Below are 15,058 nucleotides of genomic sequence, written 5' to 3'. Positions count from 1 at the left end.
CTGTGCTTCTTCCTCCTCCACTATGTGATGGGAGACGCAGGCGATTTTATAATGCTATTCACTGTTAATGCTCTTCTTCCTCTAATACCAAAGTGCACATGTTAAAAACAAAATGGATTGTTCAGCCACTGCTGCTAATACCTCCTTGTTCAGTAAATGGCTTAGCTCCTCCACCATGCTATAGCTTTTGTGGTCTACCTTGGTGCCGGAGTTATGAATAGACTCACCGAGGTCCGACCCTGCCGGCTGGCTCGGCTACAAAGCATTTCTTCACTCGGCTGTTTATCATCACACAGTCACATTCCTCACTGCGGTTTCATGTTATAATTTTCTTGGATCAGGCAGGAATGAGTGTTTTCACAGCTATAGTGGGAATCCGATTATCATACAGGGATCACAGTCGTCATGGAAACGGAGGATGGTGCATGGTGTTAAGCCATCCCTTACACATCCTAGAACATTGGGAATTAGTGTGAAAATTCAGCTCCCTTAAAAATAAAGATGTGACAAATTCCGTCTTTCGTACGGAGACACATTCGCAAGCATCTGACCATGTTTTTGTTTGTATAAACCTGCATGTGTGGTAGCAATACAACCTGTTCTTTTTAGAAACACTACTTTGTCGAATACTTTTTGTGCATATATTAACACAAAGCATCAAATATCTCATATTCAAAAGGTGCAGTGGGTACTGATACACCGAGGGTTAATCTGAACTCTAATTTTAAAGAGTTTTAACAGGGACTGAGTGATTTTTGGCCTCTGATATTTATCCACAGATTGTTTAAGAGAAGTTCATATGGTACTATAAATACATAAATTGTAATTAATGACACACGTTCAAGTAAACTAACCAAAATTGTTGATATACTTTAAATTCTGTTCTCCTTCTAGCAGCCTGGGGGTGGAAAGAAACAGCTTGCCAGACATTTTCTGATCATTTTTTTTATGTTGCACTATGCCTGTTAATGTCTTTGGAACATTTGGGAAAGAACAGGCGGTAACAGCTGCTGCAGCGAGGACATACTGTAGGACAGACTCCAAACAGATTCATGTTAGGGTACCTTTGTCAAGCTCTTGTCACCAATTTATGCCACATGTTTCTTAATACACAAAGCAAACAGAATCTGCTTACAATCGAGCAGATTTTGGCCAAATTAGAGGAACTATAGACGGCTGCAAACACAGCATGGCTAAGGCGACACATGCATGGGAGAGTAAAAAAACTAAAATATGGAATTTCTATTTGTTATTGCCTCATCGAGGAGGACGAATGACTTATGGATATACAGTATAAGCTGTAGAGCTGGGTGATAATTCGGTATCATTTGTCGACTTTTACTGGTATTTAGTCCAAATGGATACGAAGTTGTTTAAGTCTGGTGTAGAGCTGAAACGATGAGTCAATTAATTGATAATCCATTAATCATTTAAGACATCTTTAAGTGAAAATGCCCCAAAAACACCACTTGTTCAAGCTTCTCAAATGTGAATATTTTCTGTTTTTCTCAGTCTTCTTAATAGTAAATTTAATACCTTTGGGTTTTTGGTAGGCCTGTCACGTTAACTAATTTTGTTGGACGATATATACATTTTAGGACCATTTTATGCCACTGTTATAATGATACTATAATAGCATAATAATGTAAACAAACACACATACATAAAGGGCAATGAAGTTTTAATTCTTAAAGGTATTCAGACTTTGGAATGTGAAAAAAATATTTAAATATTCTAAATAAATAAAACACATAAAATCTTTTATATTGTATATTGTACGATAAGTCGATAACGAAAAAATGATTGAAGTCATGTCATATATCGTACGATAAGTCGATAACATAAAAATAATCGAGGCTCATGTTCATACTGTATATCGTACGATAAGTCGATAAAGTAATTATTGTGACGGGCCTAGTTTTCGTACTGTTTGTCAGACACTTTTAAACATTTGCAACTATTTCAGTTACAAGCTACAAGCTTTTTTAGTTTAGAAAATTTACATTTTCAGACTAATATTTAAGTAACTCAATCGAAAAAATGATCTGCAGATCAATCTATAATGGATATAATTGTTAGTTGCAGACCTAGCTAGATGTCAAACATCACAATGGAAACACAATTTGTTTCAGCGTGATTATTTTTCATATTTTCATTCATAGTGTGATATTAATTTCAACAATACTGGAAAATTGTGCCTCAAATGTCAAAAAGTTGTAAATAATCAAATCAGGACTTCCGCAAACATCAGAGGTTTTGTGAGCGTCTCGTCTGACTTAGCAGTGAAAGACGAATAAACATTCTGCCACAATATGATGAGCGTATATTGTTAAAGCAGATAAGGGCCGGACAGTCTGAGGGACTTTCTCTCATCTCTCTGGGAGAGTCGTCCCGAAAGATGGAAACAATGCTGTGAGGAGGAGATAAACGCAGCCCAGCCATCTGCGAGCTCACGCTGCAAAAAAGCCTCTCTTATTACCACCCCTCCTGAAAAAGTTTGTTTCGCACCTCTCCGTCTCTCTCTTTGTCTTCTTCCTTGTCATGCGTCATCTACTCTTCCTTTCTGTCCTTGCCTTCTGCATTTCCCCGACAAAAGAGGTGTAATATTAATCCGGTGTGTCTTGAGACTTAATTAGAGCCTGTCGCAGCTCTAATTTCTACCAGTTTATGATTGTGGATGGCCATCCTGTCCATTACTCTCTCTCAAGACATCCCTGGTTTGTTCATACATTGAAGTGAACAGACTATGCCTGAACATTTTGATTTCCACACTGTTGTCAGAATTTTTTAATTACCACCAGGGTTTAAAAAAACATATCAGTAATTATTGCGCTGTCATCCGTCGGCAGTGAGCAGAGACAGAAATGTGTAAAGCGTACACGACACTGACAGGAGCTACATAATCACGACATGATGCATTTAATCATCAGGGACAATGAATGTCCAGGTCGGTCATTCGGTGCACAGCGATACTCGCGTCATGTGGTGTGGAAAACGCAACTTCGGGGTCGACCCTGAACCCTCGACCCCACCCGCCTGCACAGCGCTGCCTAGGAGCGACAAACAAGCTCCCGACTCAATCTGGTAAACACAACGACGCACAATATGCCCGCGCGCACAACAAAAGACATGACTCCGAGCGCTGTCACCACTCATCACGCTGACACAAAAGGAGGATGCGGCTCAGATGCTGTGCGCAGTGGTATAATAACGTGCACACAGACATGATAGGATATTTTCTGGATGCTCAGAGACAAACAGATAGCTGAATGGAATCAATGTGGGGAATCAATACAGGGGGGGGCCTGATGAGCATTGAAAGCACAGAGGAGACGGGCATTTAAAGAGCCAAATGACCTGACAAGGAAGGTCCTTGACCAGCTGAAGCAACCGGTCTTGTGAAGGAGCTAGTGTCGTATGAGGAGATAAATCTTTGAGAATCAAAGAGCAGCTATCATCTAGTATTTCAGTGTAGGCGTCACAAGTTTGCTTGCCATTTAAAGCAACGTTTTTATATGCATGTATGTATATGAACTAGCTGGCGCCACACACTGCGCTCTAAGGTTAGATTCCCTCCTTAGTGCCAGTCAAGCTTACTAGAGCGTGATGCGGGCGGGATTGATTGATGGACTAAAGGGGAAAAGGCAGGTGGGGTAAGAGACGTGCGCAGGAAGGAGAACCTGAGGTTAGACACTGTCACTGATCTGACTGGTGCATTCAGGTTCGAAAAAAAAAGTGCCTCAAGGGCGTAATTCAGCTCACTAAAAAGCTCTTAAACCTTCAGCTCCAACACCATCAACACTTTCTTGTCCGGACGGAGGAAATATGGAGAGAATAACGTGACTGACATCGCATTTTGTTTCCAATTACACAGCCGTTGTAAACGCTGACCTTCTCCACCTTTCCTTTTTCCTCTTGTCAGTGTCTGCGTTGTATTAATTTTTGTCACTTCTAATACATTTTCAGTGATTGTTTTGCGAAACAAATTTGAAGAATGCAATTACAAGTAAATCACTATGCAGTGTAGTAATTTCCATCTACTGGACTGACACCTTTCTGGACACATTGGACATAATAACAATTTGTGCTATGGTGATGAAAGACAATTAATGCTCTTCACCACAGGAAATCTGGGAGTAGAATAATTTGATATACAACAGAGTGACTTCTGAATACTGCTTCTGATAGTATAATAATCTTAAGGCCTTTACGCATCTTGAGCGTGACGAATAAATGACACGAAATTGCGAAATACTCTCCTGTGATTTTATATGTCTACAGCTTTTATTGTGAAAGGTAAGAACGGAAGGAGTGGATCTGGTCTCCGCTGACTTCGTCAAGGTTGAAAGGAGTAAAAAGTTTGCACTGTAGTTTTTTTTACTCAAACAGGAGTAAATGGTATTTGTTGAGGACTATTTTCAACCGAGGATTAATGTAATGAAGGTTTACGTGGGATTTTTTATAAACTACGTTGTCCTTGTTCATCGTGATGCAACGTATTCTCATACGACGGTTCGTATGATATCTTATAAAAAAGTTATTCCTCCCTTTTCGTTCGTTTTCCTACGAATGTCCAGTAACGTGTCAACTTCAGCTCGTCCCATGCATACAGTCTTTTAAAAAATAAACTTCCGTCTTCACAGGAAACAACTTGGTTTAAGTTTAGGCAACAAAACTATTAAGTTGGGTTCAGGAAAAGATCATGGTTTGGCTTAAAATAACTCCGGAAGGTGTGTTACTTCAGTACGCAAATTACGTGATGAATAAATAAATGTTGATTTCTGTTTTCACACGGGGACACCACACGAAAGTCTGGTATTTTTTCACTCACCCCTCTATACATCCTGGTTTACAATTACGTGTATTACGCACCGAATGATTGTGTGGGATATACATGTATACGACAGTATATAACAGTGCATTACTTTTCGTAGATATGGTTACGAAAGTGTATGAAATCAGCTTGCACAGTAAAATGCCACCCAGTAATCATTCAGTCTATCAAATGTCCATCACAAGTTCCCAGAGCTCAAGGTGACATCTTCAAATGGTTCGTTTTGTACGACCAAGAATCCAAAACCCAAAAGACGTTCAATTTAAAATGATATAAAAAACAAAGAAAAGCTACAAATCTTCACATTTGAGAAGCTGGAACAAATGTTTGCAAAACAGTTTCAGATTAATTTTGTTTTCCGTTCAAATGTTTCAGCACTAAATGAAATCCTGAGTGAGCATACATATATGTAAAATACTATAAATTAAAAGAAGCAACTAAATAGAGATGCAGTTGTAACAATCAGTACAGTGTAGGGATGATGGTATGTTACAAAATGCAAAACACCAGTGTGCAGTTGCTGACAACTTATTAGTCCGATTTACCCTCTAAAAGTAGTAAAACATTTTTTTTGTATCTTGGCCTCTGCACTCACTCCCTACAGACAGTTTAGTCCCGAGGGTAAACTCTGACCACGCACTGACTATTGGTGGAAACTGTAAATTAGCACAGAGTATTCAGTGAATGTCAAACGCGAGCCACAATAATCCAGCAGCTCGTTCTCTCTCTCTCTCTCTCTATGCATCCTGGGTAATTTGTTTCTCCTGGGGGTTTATAAGGAGCAAGAGAGGTTATTTATACTGACAGTTATGGGGAAGAGAGGGAGGGCTGGGCGAAAAGAGAAAAACTTCATTTACACTATGTGGAGGATATGTTTGGAAAAGATTATTTTAATTCCACAAATTGCTGTTTGTTCTAAAAGCTTGTTAACACAGCCTCCCTCTACTCTGCCAACAAACTTCCTTGGATCTTAACTTTCCTTTCACAAGCAAGCAGCTGTGCGAGAGATAATAGAGGCTGTCTGTCTAACATGATATGTCGCCGGTTTCCAAGGTGGTCTCAGGTAATAGACTCACATGTGGAAGAGCTTGAAGATTTTGTTCATTTGGCTTCAGATTTCCAGGAACAACTCGTTCCCCTCCCCAAAAAAATTCAGTCACGACTTTTGGCAGTGGGTGAAGGTGACGACGGATGAATAATGCTTGAGCTCAACGTGCCGCCGTTAATCACAGTGATCTCACACATCGCTGTGTCTCTACCTTTCTGCTCTGATCTGAGAGCAGGTGATGTGAAACTGCAGACGTTACAAAGCGAGAGATAAAGACATGAAGAAACTGTTACGGTGCTGCCTAAACATTTCACTTCTCGTTTCTCCGCTCACTTCATCACAGGGTGTGTCTCTCCAGAGGAAATGCAAAAAAAGGCACTGATTGCTTTTCAAACCTGGCTTTTGTGCGAGTCCTCACCGAACGAATGCAAGGGGGAAAAGTTGAATTTACGCTCACAAAGAAACACCCTTTGCATGACCCACTTGCCTCTCTGCACTCAGCGGGCAGAGGAAGGAACTTGAAAAAGCCCTGAAATGCATCCGCGACGCCGCTTCTTTTCTCCCTCAGCTTTTGCAATCATGACGACATCGATCACAATTTTGCACATGAATGCAGCATTCGTTTGCGTGGGTGCGTATTCATGTCACTGCAACTGTAAGCCCCCCCATCTGTAATGGGATCTGTTTCACCCATAGTGGACCTCCTCTGTGGGGAATCTGATAATATACTCCCAAGTGAACATCTAAGATCAGTGATTACCCTCCATTTACCGCAGCCTTGCTCTCCTTCAGGGCATGTCGATGCATCAAAGGACAGAGTTTGGAGAAAATGTCTGATTTTGAAGATAACCTCCTGGCTTTTTCCTTTCCTGTGGCAGCCTTTTAACATGATGGATCCTTTAATTGCAGTAAACCAGGATTGACTGGAAGGTTAAAGGGATATGGTGACACCGCTGACCCTGGTAAATAGAAAGAGGGAACCGCTGGAAATCCAATTTTTTAGAAACAATCGAGCGTGAGGACAAATACAAAGACTGTGTTTTGTCCTTGTTGTTTCAGTGGATGGCGAAATCAAAGACTTTGATCAACAGTAACCAACACAAGAGGAGGTGAGATAAATCTAAAATTGGTTTTCGAGCAGTTAACGGACACCAGGAGCCGGTGGTGGGACAGGGTCAGTGGTCTCCACACAATTCCTTATTCTATATAAATGTATTTTTCTTTGTGTGCCTGATAATTCAGTATTTTATGCCTTCATTAATTTAGTACACTGTCAAAAATGTCACGTTTTTGACATATCAAATCAGGCGGCAACCTCCGGTTTTGAAAAGTGAAGCCAATGCTTAAGTGCCTTAAACTTGCATTCTTTCTAACAGCCAGCAGGGGGCGACTCCTCTGGTTGCAAAAAGAAGTCTGATTGTATAGAAGTCTATGAGAAAATGAGCCTACTTCTCACTTGATTTATTACCTCAGTAAACATTGTAAACATGAGTTTATGGTCTCAATCGCTAGTTTCAAGTCTTCTTCAATACAGCATGATGTTCATTTAGTAAATTATGGTACCATTTAGAGTCAAATAGACCATAAAGCAGGGGATGCTTTAGGGCGTGGCTACCTTGTGATTGACAGGTCGCTACCACGGCGTTGTCCAGTCTGGGAGTTGTCAGTGTTTTCGTCTTACAATTTGAACTCTTTCACAGTGTGTTTTCAGTTCATGAAAGTTAATTGTAACCCTTTTTGGTCGCCTAAAAATGTCTTATTCAAAGTTCGGTTGTACTTAGTTCTCACCGTCTCGTGTCACTTCTGGTTCCAAAAACCAAGATTGCGACGGCCGACATGCGGAACTCGAGGCTTCAAAACGGCAGTCCACAAAACAATGGGTGACGTCACGGAGAGTACGTCCACTTCTTATATACAGTCTATGATATAAATACATGTATTACATGTTCATGTAACTTTTTATAGTTTGTTTAGTTAGTTTATATTCCCACGCAAACTTTTTCTTTTCAGACTGACCACAGTATAACAGTTGTGAATTCATCCTAACATGCTTTTATGCTTGCATAATAATCTAAATTTACACATTGCTCTGATTATATCAAAATTCAGGATCTTTCTGATGATCATGTTTCTGATCCAAGAAATTAAAGGACTGTCTCTCCACTAATTTGAGCTTTGATAAGGTTGAAGGCTAAAACTCTTACATCCATGTGATGCAAAGCAAGAGATTAGACGATCTATGATAAAAGACAGGATAAAGTTTCATCAGTATACGTCAATATTCTCTAATCATGACACAGCTCAGGTAAGATATTTTCTCTTATCCTCATTTTTCCCCTGTCCGTCACCTTTATTTCATATTCCGTCAAACACAAAGCGAGGCTTTTGCTTTGTGCTTCTGAAAACCAGTAGGTTGTTGCTATGCAACAATTAAATGCGTTTGAGGTGTGCTACTCTCAGGTTTCCTTTTACCTTTCAGTAACCTGTGCACTGAGTGCTGAAAGAATTTGCACTTTCTTGTCGCTGCCAGCTTTAGCCCCTTCCCCTCTCGGTAAATAGAAGTCTCTGGTGAATATGCATCCTTCTGTAAAGTCAGAGATGTGGTGATAAAAAGCAGCTCTTCTTTTCCGCTCAGACAGTGCACTGATTTACACAGCGCAGTGACAAGGACGACAGCTGCAGCGTACCGAGATGGAAAATACATCCTCGCTTCATCCTTTTCTTCACTTTTAAGCCCAATTCACATCAACTCTCTCTTCATGTGTCCCACCTCCTGCCAGCGGTGTTTCTGTGAGTCTCCTCTGCTGGAAGCAGGTTTTATTGACGGGAGTGTGGACTTGGTGAAGAACTGACTACCTTCCAGAGGTGGCGGTGGCCTCTGTGGTCAGGTCAGAGGGGGAAAAGCATGTGTGAACTCTCACTAGCGCTGTCTGTTTGACAGAAGAAAAATAAACTTGCAGTGACCGTCTCCACACATGTCTGTTTTCACACTGGGGACAGTCCCCTGGTTTATTATCTCTGGCCAACACACAGCCGAAAGAGACAAGACGTCTCAGACGACAGAAAAATGACCACACCTTAGTTTTATGACTCTGACAGTTGACGAGGGAAAAAAGAAGCGAGGAAGGGCAAAAGGGGATGGGACTGAACGGATGGATGCCTCCTAGCTCAAGACAGCGGCGAGCTGAACAAACACAGCCGCGCATGTGTTTCGCCCTCGTTTTTCCAGACCGTGTTATTAACACACCAGTGGAAAACACTTAACTCATGCCTATTCAATTATGCTAATGCATACATATACAAATGACCCTGCTTAGTTATTAGCCGTCTCAATTAGAGGACATGCATATGGAGGTTCAGAAGAGAGAGAGAGAGGGAGAGGAGTGACAGGTGGTTTCGCCGTCCGCTTGTGATAACAGACGCCTTAGGGCACGACTTGTGCAGCTTTTATTGTTTGTGTCGGCGAGGAGGGGGCTGGAGATGCTCTGTACTTTGAGGGCATGCAGCGAGGCACAAAATCAATGTCATGCTGAGCCCGCCTTTGCATATTTGTGTGGACATGTGTGTGTGTGTGTGCGTGGAGGGTAAATGCATGAGCAGAAGCCGGCTCTTTATCTTTCCAGTTTCTCTCTTTGCTGTATCAATGCAACGACGAGTGGCCACATCCAACGTTTCCCTGTGAAAGCCACCACCAAAGATCAGAGAGCAGACTACAGCGAGCTTTTCATCTAACAGCCCTTACAGAAATAACACGTCTGATTTCGCACCCTCTTGCTGTGTTAACCGTTATCACACACAAGATGTAAGATACATCTAATTAATTTATGAAACGATGATTTGCAACCATGAGAACACGCAGCCCTAGTTATTTTTTTAAAAATGTTATTGTATCGACGAGTGTAATTATACAATAAATGTGAATCATGGGGCCGTGATATACATCATAAAAACATGCATTAAAATCAATAAAATGGATCGACAGAGCCATAACTGGTGCATACATCCCATTTATTACAGCCAGAGCAGATAAATCACAATGATTTGTGGTGTGAAATGAAGCGTGTTGCTATGGGAGTGAGTGTTCGTCTTGGGTATGATGCACTAATGCTGAGCAGGGCATAGTGAAGTGAAGGATTTGTGGTTGTGATCTTTGTAGATGCAACAAGAGAGCTAATGTGCCAATCAGCAATGTCACCAAATGCTGAAGTGGGAGAGCTCAAGGGGAGTTTTTTTCTAAACAGAGTTTCTATTTGGTTCCAATTTTACTGTAATATAGCAGCTTTTTTATACAAGGATAAATCTCAAATCTAACAATGTCTACTTTTGTGAAATTATTATCGTCACTCCCCTAAAGCGAGACGAAGTCCCTCCCCTTCCGGTGGACCACCGTATTTTGGGAAAAATACAAAAAGTAGTTAACGGTGAGAGACAAATTATTTTATGATCCCATTTAAATAGCGCCATAAATCACACATATGATGTTTGTCAATTTAAAAAGATTATTTTGCAAGTCAAGAAAGTCGTAGTTTGTTGCAAAACTGTAGAAGCATAAGACTGTGAAAATACGTATTAAGAAAGACTACACACCCAAAAGTCGCGTAAGTGACGTCTCTCTCAATGCCTGTGTGTTTCGTACTGGGATGTACTCACAGCAAACTGTATTACTCCTTTCAACTTTGACAAAGGCAGTGCAGACCAGATCTACTCCTTCTATTTTTACCTTTCACAATAAAAGCCCTGGACATATAACATTTGCAGGCGAGAATTTCACACTTTCTTGTCGTTTATTTGTCACACCCCCGGGTGAGTAAAAGGCCTTTAAAATGGCATACAGCTATAGAGCACTATATGAAAGTGCATTATAAGTATCCCTGACTGCAAACAAAGCTGTAAAGCTCCAGTGAACTACATACTGTACATGCGCTGTGGCAATGAAGCACACACCTTGTTTGTAAGCTTTACCAATTTGGCAACTGTTGTAATTACTTCTCAGCTACAGTGCCTTCTGCAACCAAAATGTAAAGTCCCCATCATCTAATCACCGTGTGAATAATAGTTACTAACAAGGCAAGATCCTCCTCTATCTGCTTTGACGCTGTGAGATTAAAATATGTCTCTTTATACTCCTAAAGTCTCCATTTCTGTCTGATCCTTGACTACAGTATGGCCTATTGGTGCTGTCCACAAGAGGTGGTGCTGAAATGTCCAACCTCCTCTGCTCGTATCCACCTCCCTCCGTCTGAACAGCAGCGCTGTCCGTGGTTCTGAACCAGCACTGAGCACAAAGGGGGGGGTTATAAATATGATTTTTGCTGGCTGGGTTACTGGGTGGAGCAGCTTGGATCTCCACTCAGCCTGTAAGAGTCTCAGCAGGCGGAGAGCTCCACGCCCTGTTTGCTTCAGAGCTGTCACATGTGACAGCGTCATCTACAAAGGGATGGGAGGGCTGGAGAGGCCTGAATACATCCCCTTAGATGGATATAAAACATGACTGTGGTTGTGGCTGAGGAGCGTCTCGAGTAGGAATGATACTTATTCGCTCAAATGTGTGCATGTTTTAGGCAGCCGGTGACACAAAAGCAGTCTTTCAGCAACAAAAAAAAGCGTTCCCTGTCCTTTTCTAAACTATTACAACTTCATGCCTTTGTTTTAACATCCAGACCTTTGTGAATGTGCATCCAGTAGGGATGCTGTGTGAAAAGGACGGCTGATCCCCGCTCATGACAGGCCGACCCCTCTCCGTCCTGTCTTTCCCCCCGGAGTAGAAAAGACAGCCAATCAGAGAGGACGAGGCAATGAGTCACGGAGTCACGGAAGAGAGCGGACTGCATCCAGTGGACCGAAAAGGAGCTGGCAGGCAAACTGTAACGTCTATGGGACGGAGTGAGCCGGTCAGAACTCTCGCACACACCCAAATACAGGAAAAGCAGGTTCCTTTGTTTTGCAAATATTTAACAGATTCAAAAGAATCATTTTCATCCCCTCCAAAACACTTTTATGTTTCTCTCTCTCTCTCTCTCTCTCTCTCTCTCTCTCTCTCTCTCTCTCTATAAGATTGATGAGACAACCCTCAAATGTTGCCACCTCTTAATAACCAACCAAACACCCACCGTAACACTCCAAGGTCGTGTGAAGGTCAACATATTGCCTGGATCCAACTCAGGCATGAGCTGTGTGTTTAAGCTCCATAATGGTACAGTACAGTGCGTGTCACCCAAGGCTTTAGATAAACAAAAAAACACTGTGTGAATGAGCCGTGTGAATGAGTGCTATAGTGACGCTCATTAACTATTGATGCAATGGGAGATCTCACAGCTGGATACACATCACACACACCATGGACACACAGTAGTTGTTAAATCTCATGACAATGCCAGTGGGCGTTTTCAAGAAAAAAAAGAGTGAATTGTCCCTCAAAGAGAATTAAATATGCTTCCATAAAACGGTAACAATGGCAACAATACGAGCAGATTGTTCAGGGTCCACTATGAGTTGTACAAAATCCATTTTCCGTGGAGCAGAAATAGGGTGCAGTGGATGTGAAAAGGATTTAATGGACCTCGCAGGAGAATAAAAGGAGTTGGAAGGTGGTGGAAAAAATGAAGTCAAAACGGAAAGCTGAAATCCAACTGAATTAGTTTTGCGTTTTGAAAAGACTGGAGCAGCGTGTTGGCTTTTCATGGCTCGTTCCAGTTCAAGACAATAGAGAGGGGGCCATTTGAAGCCCCTACAATCTGCCAACCTTCCACCTCTTTCATGTCTCTAAAATGAGACAAGAAAAAGACATAATAGAAGTGCAAATGTTATTAAGAACAGAGGGAGCTTTTGTTCAGCCTCTGGCTTTTGCTTAATAGTCGTACTGTATACGGCAGCGTGCGGGGAAAAGGACTGGAAGATGGACTAGTTCATTTCAGCTGAATCTGGGATAATGAGAGTAGAGAGATAAGGAATGACAGAGGGGAAATGACAAACAGCGGGGAAGGTGATTCGATTACAGTCGAACTTCTTATTAAATGACAAAGAAAGCAAGCCCTGGGCTGGGAAGCGACGCCATCCTACTATAGATACAACTGGCAAAATCTCTTTTTAAGGGGCTATACTGCTGCTACCGTTGCCACGCTGAGCCTGAGGAGCAGCCGTCGATCTGGAGCTCGGCCTAACCCCTCCGTGGGAGTCCGCTTATCCCAGCCTGTCACTGATGCCAAGGATCACAAACCAATATTGTGACCAGTTTTCAAGCAACCACAGGAGCACTTCAGGAATACAGATTATATGTGTAGAGATGTCAACTTTCATCTCACTATTTGAGGGCGAAAGGAACCTGTGGCAAAACAAGAAAGTGAGACGAAAAACAAAAAGTCTTTCCAGTTCCTCCAAATTTGTGTCATTGTAAATCTGACATCTGCCATCCTTGCATGAGCTTGTCAAAAAGACACTACACCTCCTCCTCCTCCTCCTCCTCTACACGACCTGACTCTTCCCGTCACACTTACAGTACAGCGTCCGGCAGCGAGCCATGTTTGCTCTCACACACACATCAAAAAACCAGCACGTTTCTCTCCGTTTCAACCCAGGCATGACATGTATTCACTTCAAAGCAGCAACACAAACAAGAGCTCCATACAACCACGTTATCATCATCCCCACACTGCTATATGCTCTTGTGTGTCTCTCTTACCTGGCAGCACGCTGTCTTCCCCGGGTCCTCTTTACAATCCCAGGAAAGGGGTTCAGACAAGTTCTGCGTTCGCCGAGGGAGCTCGATGTGGCACTTTGAGAAGAAAGAAAAAAGAAAAAAGGCTCAAAAAGCAAAGCAATGTCCCCTTTTTTCTCACACAACGGCTCAAGAAGCACTCTCGATCGCACACTCGAACACCCAGTCAACAGCTCCGGCAAGCGAGCAGCTCGCTATTCCTTTCTCTCTCTCTCTCTCTCTCTCCCTTTCTCTCTCTGTCTGTCAGTGACACTCGCCTCCTCTCTTCCCGCCCACCTACTCCAGCCCCCTCCCCCAACTTCTCTCTCTCTCTCTCTCTCTCTCTCTCTCTCTCTCCCTCTCCATCGCTTGCTCTTCTTCTGTCAGACAAAAAGCACACATCCCCTTTCTCTCTCAGCTCACTATTTTGTGACATTTCCCCTCACCCACTCGCACCCTCTGCTCCGTGAAAACAAAGATCAATTGAGGGTACTATTAGACGTGCATTTCCACACATCCATCCATGTCTTGACGTTCTCTTTTATCAGCTGGTATGGGTTTGCTTACCCTCAAAAACAGGAACAGGTTGCAGGGTATAGTCAAAGTGTACAGCAAAATTGCAGGCACCACCCTGAATGACTTGACTCCTCTATTCCAAAGAAGGACCTTGAAGAAGGTTCAGTCAGTCCTAGCTGATCCTATCCTTTGCTTAAACTTAGGACCAATAGGCTCAGAAATTCTTTTGTTCCGACTGCCATTGGTTTCCTAAACAATGCCCTGTAATGTTGTATATTGTAAGCTTTTGTATTTATTGCCTTTAATAGGCTATTTATTGTGTTTATTGTATTTGTTTGATGACTGTGTGGTACTGCTGACTGTACAACAAATTGCCCCTAGGGGATAATAAAGTTTTCCTTGACCTTGACCCTTGAAGGATGAAGGTCTTGGAAAGACAAAGCGCGTTGTCCTAATACCATCAGATGGTGTGATTGATGGATAATGCTAATGAGGCATTCATACTGTATATGATTACCGTCCTTTTTTAACGCCGTAACCGCCACTCATTCACACTTCTTCTTCTTTATTCTCTCCCCTCCCCATCTTTCTGTCTCACTCCACCTCTTCCCCGTCTCTCCCCAGGTCCCGCTGGTGTATTCGATGCCGCTCACGTCCCATTCTTCAGACAGCTATTCAAGGGCATTCCCAGAGTAAGTGTATGCTAATGCACCGCCTCGTGGAGCTTGCCTGGCGTCCCATCCGACTCCTAAGCCCCGACCAGATGTGGCGCTCGGATCTCCCAGGGAGGGGGCAGCAGATGCAAAGGCAGAGGTGGACCGGCAGCACGAATCTGCCAAGCAGCAGTCGAGTCTCGTTTGACCACTCGAGTGGACACAGTGAGGCCAACGGCAACAGATTTGATGGAGGTGAGGATGTTTTAATGGTGCTTTACTGGCATGAAATGCAGAAGTAGTTTGGTCTACTG

General features: G+C 42.5%; 1 protein-coding gene across 2 annotated transcripts in view; it reads right to left on the bottom strand.

Moving 5' to 3' along the window:
* Positions 1-15,058, bottom strand: part of syt1a (synaptotagmin Ia) — a 185,179-nt gene that overhangs the window by 82,182 nt on the left and 87,939 nt on the right. For both annotated transcript variants that reach the window (XM_037759999.1, XM_037760001.1), the window contains exon 4: positions 13,561-13,653. The gene's annotated coding sequence lies outside the window, so the exon portion shown is untranslated. The remainder of the gene's footprint in view (positions 1-13,560; positions 13,654-15,058) is intronic.

Source organism: Sebastes umbrosus, chromosome 23 (assembly GCF_015220745.1).
Source record: "Sebastes umbrosus isolate fSebUmb1 chromosome 23, fSebUmb1.pri, whole genome shotgun sequence".
NCBI lineage: Eukaryota > Metazoa > Chordata > Actinopteri > Perciformes > Sebastidae > Sebastes > Sebastes umbrosus.
This window is presented reverse-complemented; position numbering and strand designations above follow the sequence as displayed.